The sequence below is a fragment of the Zootoca vivipara genome, chromosome 10, assembly GCF_965207765.1.
Source record: "Zootoca vivipara chromosome 10, rZooViv2.hap1.1, whole genome shotgun sequence".
NCBI classification, from domain to species: Eukaryota; Metazoa; Chordata; class Lepidosauria; order Squamata; family Lacertidae; genus Zootoca; species Zootoca vivipara.
Genome location: NC_142593.1, coordinates 20,608,242 through 20,615,119, shown reverse-complemented (window position 1 = coordinate 20,615,119; position 6,878 = coordinate 20,608,242).

The following is a 6,878-nucleotide window of genomic DNA, read 5'->3' as shown; positions in this document are numbered from 1 at the left end:
AGAGGGAAATGTCCCCACCCCTCACCTTTCACTCTGGCTGGCATAAGTCAGCAGGGACTTGGATATTGCAAGAGCTCCATCACCTTGTTCTTTCCATTTATGATGGTTCTGCCTTTTAAGTCCTTTTTTGTTTACACACACACACACACACACACACACAGAGAGAGAGAGAGAGAGAGAGAGAGAGAGAGAGAGAGAGAGAGAGAGAGGCTGCAATCTCATAACACTTTCCTGGCAGTAAACAGCATTGAAGGCCCTGTTCGTAAGGCCTAGGGGGTTGTCCAGTTGGTGTTGGTGTTGGTGGTGCTTCTCCACTTGTGAAGTATTTCTCCCTCATTACCAGCTTTCAGGAGGAACTTTTAAGAAGAAAGAGGAACATTCTGGTTTAGCGGTTTACATTTGAAGGTTAAGAGGTACTATTCCTGGTAGCCACGAAATCATTAGCAGCAATGAGTGTGTGTTTTGGATGTCTTAATGTTATTTCAAATTGTATATTTTTCAATCACCAATGTGTTTGCTGCCCTGGGCTCCTTTGGGAGGAAAAGGCAGGATATAAATTAATTAATTAAAGGCAAACCTTAGCTTCACTGGTTCAGCCCTGTAGAATGATCCTCTAACAGAGACTTAGTGGGTATCTTCTAGATTTCAATGTTTGCACTGTTAAGATCCGTCCTGTCTCTTTACATTGCCGGGGTTGGTCCAAGACACTTTTTGCCTGAAATGGCACCGCTCCCCATTCCAGCTAACTGGACTAGAACTTGACTCTTACCAGAGCACCAGTGATGAGACAGTGTCTTGAACCACATCTGAGGGCAAGAGGCTAATGTAGGGGCACAAAGAATATTCCATGGCACACCTAGTTCTGTCCTTGAACTAAGGGTGTTCTTCAGCTATGGGAGAATTCTGACAAAATGGAAATGAGAGCACAAATTGCCAGTGTTTGCTTATTCGTCCCATACCCAGAACAGAAATCAATCCTGTGAATATGATCAGTAGTCACTGTTGATGTTGTTGTTGTTGTTGTTGCTTTCAGTCTTCAAACAACACATTAAGTTGTTTACAGTTTCCTTTTTTTCAAATTATTTTTATTAGCATTTTAAACTTAAAATTTCCATTCATTTCTTCATCTTAAATCATAGTATCATAAAAGCAAACATCAAAAAAGACAAAAAATAAAAAAATAAAAAATAAAAAGCAGAGTAAAAAAGAAAAAAAGAAAAAAAAGAAAAAAGAAAAAACCAATCTAATATTCATAACAGTTTCGTAACTTTGACTTCCCCGCTCCCCCCATCCCGAGCCTAATTATAACCCCTAATTGGCAATTTTCCTGTTAAACAATTCTAAAAATCTAACATTATACCAAACATCAAAATTCCATATAACACATAAAAATTTCTTCTAACTCTAATTATTAATCCTCTAATTATTCCCCTTTAGCCTCTTAATTTTGCTAAAAATATTCTAACTTATAAGATCTAAAATTCTTTCACTTCAATTCATAATTAGAACCTAAAAATCCCCTCTCCTCCACCGGATGACAATCCCCTGGATATCCCAGCCAACTCCTGTGTACAGTCCATTTCCAAACCATTTAGTCAGTCCTTAAAATACAATAAACCTCTCATCCCACTCCATCTCTCACCCACTCCAGCCCATCTTCTTCTTTCCCCCGGCCCCTCTGCCAACTCCAGTCCAAATTTCCTTTTTCTTTGACGTCCCAATTGACATATTCTTCGCCTGGTTCTTGCCTCCCCTCTCTCACTAGGGAGGTTCGAATCCAGGCCATTTCTTTAGTCTTTGACACAGCTTGCCTGTTTCCCAGAACTTCCTCTCCCCCTCTCACTGAGAGAAACAGTTCCTGGGCATCTCTATACAATGTAGCTCTTTTGTTGCAGCCTACGTCCCGTGCAGTCTCTCCCACCGGCTGCACTTCATTCAGTGTCTGGAGCTCCTCTTGTACTTCTTCTCCCGAAAGATTTGTGTTGTTACTTTCAATTGTTTCAGACTGTGTCACAATGTCATCAGAAAGAGATCGGTTTAATGTTGCAATGCATAACTTTGTAACTCTTGTATATTCCTTAACTCCCATCATCACCTCTTGGACTTTTTCCCACACGCTTTGCATCATTTTCTCACACATCATGTCCGATTATTTTGACTAGCTCAGTCCTTTGTCTTCTCAAGTTGCAATATGGTGCATGGGCTGTTGTGACCAAGAGGAAATCCTTACTAGCTGGCCAGTGCAGCCAGGTTCCTGCCACCCCGCTGCCGGAGAGCTCGTTCTTTTTTTTAGACCCAGATTTTGCAGAGATCCAAATTAACAAGTCCACTCACCTCCCCTTGGCTCCGCTACCACCAGGGAGGTGTTTTAATAATTTTTTTGCAAAGTCCAAAGTCCCGTTCCAGCACTATGGCTGCAGGCTCGGCAATTGCAGATTAGTTTCTCGGTGGGGGGGGGGGGGGAAACGACCTCAGTTTTCTTTTGAATTCCCCTCCTGAGTCCAAATTTCTTCCAAATTAAAAGATTTCCTTACTTACAAGTCCAGATCGTTGCTTTGGAGGTATCTAGCGCGCGTTGTTGCCGGCTCGGAGCTTAACGCCTCAGAGGTAGTGAATTGACCCAAGGCCCCGTCCCGCTCTGCCTGCGCACGTCACCCTCTCAGAAAAAGGAGGTTGTCGGGCAGCGAACGGGGCTTGAAGGAGCTCAGCTGGGTATCCAGGTCCCCAAAAAGCCAAATTTGGGGGTTCTCAGGGTGGCCGCTTCGCTCGAACGGCTCAACCCCCCCTCTGGGGCACCGGGAATCTCGGAGCCCAAAAATTCCCCGCCAGCTTTCAATGGCGGCTAGACCGGAAGTGAGTTGCTTACAGTTTCCTCGCCATTGCGTCACATTTCCTTTGCATTGAAATAAATGGGTTGGAATAATTTAAAGACAATGTAATGAAGTAATTGATTATGTAAAGTAAAGGTAAAGGTAAAGGGGCCCCTGACCATCAGGTCCAGTCGTGTCCGACTCTGGGGTTGTGGCGCTCATCTCGCTCTATAGGCCAAGGGAGCCGGCGTTTGTCCGCAGACAGCTTCCGGGTCATGTGGCCAGCATGACAAAGCTGCTTCTGGCGAACCAGAGCAGCACACGGAAACACCGTTTACCTTCCCGCCGGAGTGGTCCCTATTTATCTACTTGCACTTTGATGTGCTTTCGAACTGCTAGGTGGGCAGGAGCTGGGACCGAGCAACGGGAGCTCACCCCGTTGCAGGGATTCGAACCACCAACCTTCTGATCAGCAAGCCCTAGACTCTGTGGTTTAACCCACAGTGCCACCTGGGTCCGTAATTGATTATGTAAGTTGCATACTTTTGCCACAGCAGACAGCAAGACGAATAATGTAGCTTTTGGCTGAAGACGAACTGCAGTGGAATGGAAACAGAGCTGCACAGGACAAATACAGGGCAGAACAATGCCTTCTGACATCCATGCCTCCAACAGAGATGAAAGGCTTGGGAACTCAGGAGGAAGGGCAGGGCTCTGCTTCTACCTCTGCCCACCATCCCAGTATCTGCCACTTGAGGCAGCCACTCTACTCCTCCTAATGGTAGCTCCGGCCCTGCTCTTTGCTCACTATTTGTCTGTCTCTCATACACAAACACACACATACAAAAGGAGGGACTTCTGCCTCAAAAGAAATTGTTGGTAAAGCTTCCTCCAGATTGTAACTTGATCAGGGTTGCTTCTATTGCCTTGACATCAGAATTTCCAAACAAGGACTGGGTTTCTTCTGCACTCACCAAAGCAAGTAGCAGTCCCTTAGCGAAAGACACCATAATAGGACTTAACATTCCCATCCATCCAAATAATTATTCATTTAGTTTGAGAGATCTATGAACACAAGGTTAATCACATTCAAGTAAACAGCAGCTTTGCAGAAGAAGCCTGGTGCCAAAAGGGAAGGGGGAGGGAAATCTTGGCAATTGTCACGAACAATATCAGTTAGTACTGCTTCTCATCCACTCATTCTTCGTTTGCATCCAAGCTCTAATGAGTTTTAGGTTTTGAAGATCTTAAAGAATTTTAAACTCTTAGTCCTCCCTTTCTTTGCTCTATTAAGGGAGAAAGAGAACACATTTTCTAGTCTCAAGAGCGTCATTTGTTTTTGTTTTTACATTTTGATTCCTACGTTACATTTCACTTTGAATCTTACTGTCAGCCACCTTGAACACCATTTGGTGAGAAGGCAGGACACAACTTTTAAAAGTAACCAAATAAACAAACAAATGCAGATCGTACAGATACGATCTGTAGAAAGCAACTGTCAGCAAGAGAGGAATATGTTAGAGAAAGTTTATAGTTAACCACCAGGGCTGATTTTGGAGGCATCATGCTGGGAATTTAATGCGAGGCTCTGAAGCAAAATTTAGAAGACTATAGACTCCATAATATCAGCGTTTGGCTGCTTAATATTCTACAGCCTTTTAAATGTGTTTGTGGGAGGGTGGTTATTGTTTCGTTGCTTCTGTTTTAACTATTTATTTGTGCTTTTATCTTGCATTATTTTATCTTGTGAACCATCCTCAGATCTATTGATGAAGGGCAGTATATAAATGTAATGAATAATAAGTAATAAATAACAAGGACCAGCCTGTTTGCAAAACTGGAGAAACTTGCAAGAACTACACAAAAACCACAAACAAGCACACACTGCAATCTATCCTATTGACTGTAGTCAATAGGATGCTTCTTTCTTTCTACAGGGTGGGGTATAAATAATAATAAATTATTATTATTATTATAATTATTATTATTTTCCCAGAGGGAGGGGATCCTGTGGGCATCAGGGAAGATGTCTGTGGATTCTTGTGTGCCTACAATAACCATGTTGGCGATCCTTCCTTTTTTAGTATATGAAGCCAAATGCGGGAGAAATTTGATATAGCTCTCATTTAAAGGCAAATCCACACTTTTCAAACAATATGCAAACCAAAGCACAGCCATCCTTTGATACCTGAAGCTCTCCTAATTTTCTCCAGCAAAGTAATATATACCAAAATGCATGTACTGGAATAAAATGTACATAAAAGTGCACATATTTATGAAAAGAATATATGAAACGCATTACGTTTTTTGGGGGGGAGTTCTGCAAAAAAGGTTTGCATTAGCCAACATTGCATAGAAACTATTGTTTAGCACCATGTGAATGATCCATAGTTATGTCTATGTAGTGCTTTTGTGTGTGTGAAAAATGAGGTGCTGGTACACCATCCCTTGATAAAAGTGCAGTGGGCATCAAAAAAAAAAAAAGTTACTCTGCACCAGTGAAAACCATCATAGAAAGAGTATTGTGTATATTTATACAAAGATCAACAATGTCTCTGTCATACCAATATCGCATGTGTCCAGCTTAATTGTAATTATGGGCACAACTGCAAGCTCAGATTAGTCAAAGCAGAAAGGCAGCATTCAGAAATGAGTGCGTCTCATCTCTCCAAGTATTTGCTCAACTTATTTATATACAGTATCTGCTTTCCTGGGCAAGTCACCATTCTGCCAGGGTTGGGGGGAGTTTTTAGCGAAAGTTGGAAGCGTTCTAGCCATGTTGATTCACAAGCCACTTTGATGTCCTAATGAAAAGGCCTCTTCCAAACTGCTGGAGTCACAATATTTCGACACACAGGTCAACATGAATTCACCTAAGATGACTCCTTCCTTTGCTGGCTAAAATCTTACATACTAACAGGGTTTCAGGGCGTGTAATAACTTCCTGCTGTGGCTAAATTAACATTCCAGAACCCAATGGAAATTTTTTACTGCTCCTACAATAACCTGCAGTTTCAGATAAGTGCTGTTTACATAGAAGAGTGGTATTCAGATGGAGAGACCTACCAGACTCGGGGAGGTTTCTCAAAGCCTCCTCTACTTTTGGATAAATAGTTATGGCTGCAGATGTGTGTGATCTGCTTGAGAACATACACAGGGTTTTAAAGATGTGCAGAGGATCCAGGTGGTTTTGAACAGGAAATTAGGATTGTGCAGGAAATGTGTGTGGCTTCTGAGTAGACTTCAACGGAGCAAGCAGACTTTACAAATGGAGTTAGTGAGTCACGGGCAGAAACATTGCCTTTAAGCATACAGGAAGGGGAGAACTCCGTAGGAGCCAAAATGACTCAGAGGGAAATGAAACAGGACTATATAAAACTCTTCTGTGAGAATTTGCTAGCAAACCACACTGTAACAACTGATGTGCACAGGGGTCAGTGGGGACAGCAGTAAAATTAATTTGCACGCAGTTTTCCCAGAAGATGATCCAAAGAGTCCCCCATCCACATTTTATCCATTTTGCAAAGCTCTGCAGCCCACACAAAATTGGTCTTAGTGTAATGTCCTCTCCATATTTGTCATGCTAAGTGCAATAAAGGATAGTGGAAAGAGAGACAAATTAAAGTATTGGATCTCACCTATCATGTGTGGTTTAACTCCAAAAAAACAATTGCTAAATGATGCCTCAATAACAAGATGTTTGAGCTCTAAAATGCACAACCTTGTTTAAGCTCAATCTTGAACTATGACCACCTGCATATTATTGTGATTATACTAGAAAATCTGAAAGGTGGCTGCACAGCCTAAGTACATAGAACGTGCCCTAGCATCCAACAAATGTTCATACTGCCATTTTTGCCACATTTCCTCCATTTTTGCCAGCCATTTTTGCTACTCGCATAGAATAAAAATGACATTTACAGAGATTAGGAATATGGCACCCACAGAGAGGGAGAGACAGAAATGGAGTTTTAAAGTGTACTGGGACTTTTCAACTCCCTCCTGTTGCAGCCCCCTTAATAACACTTCTTTAAATCTCCAAACCAGCATTTGATGTGGCACATGGGG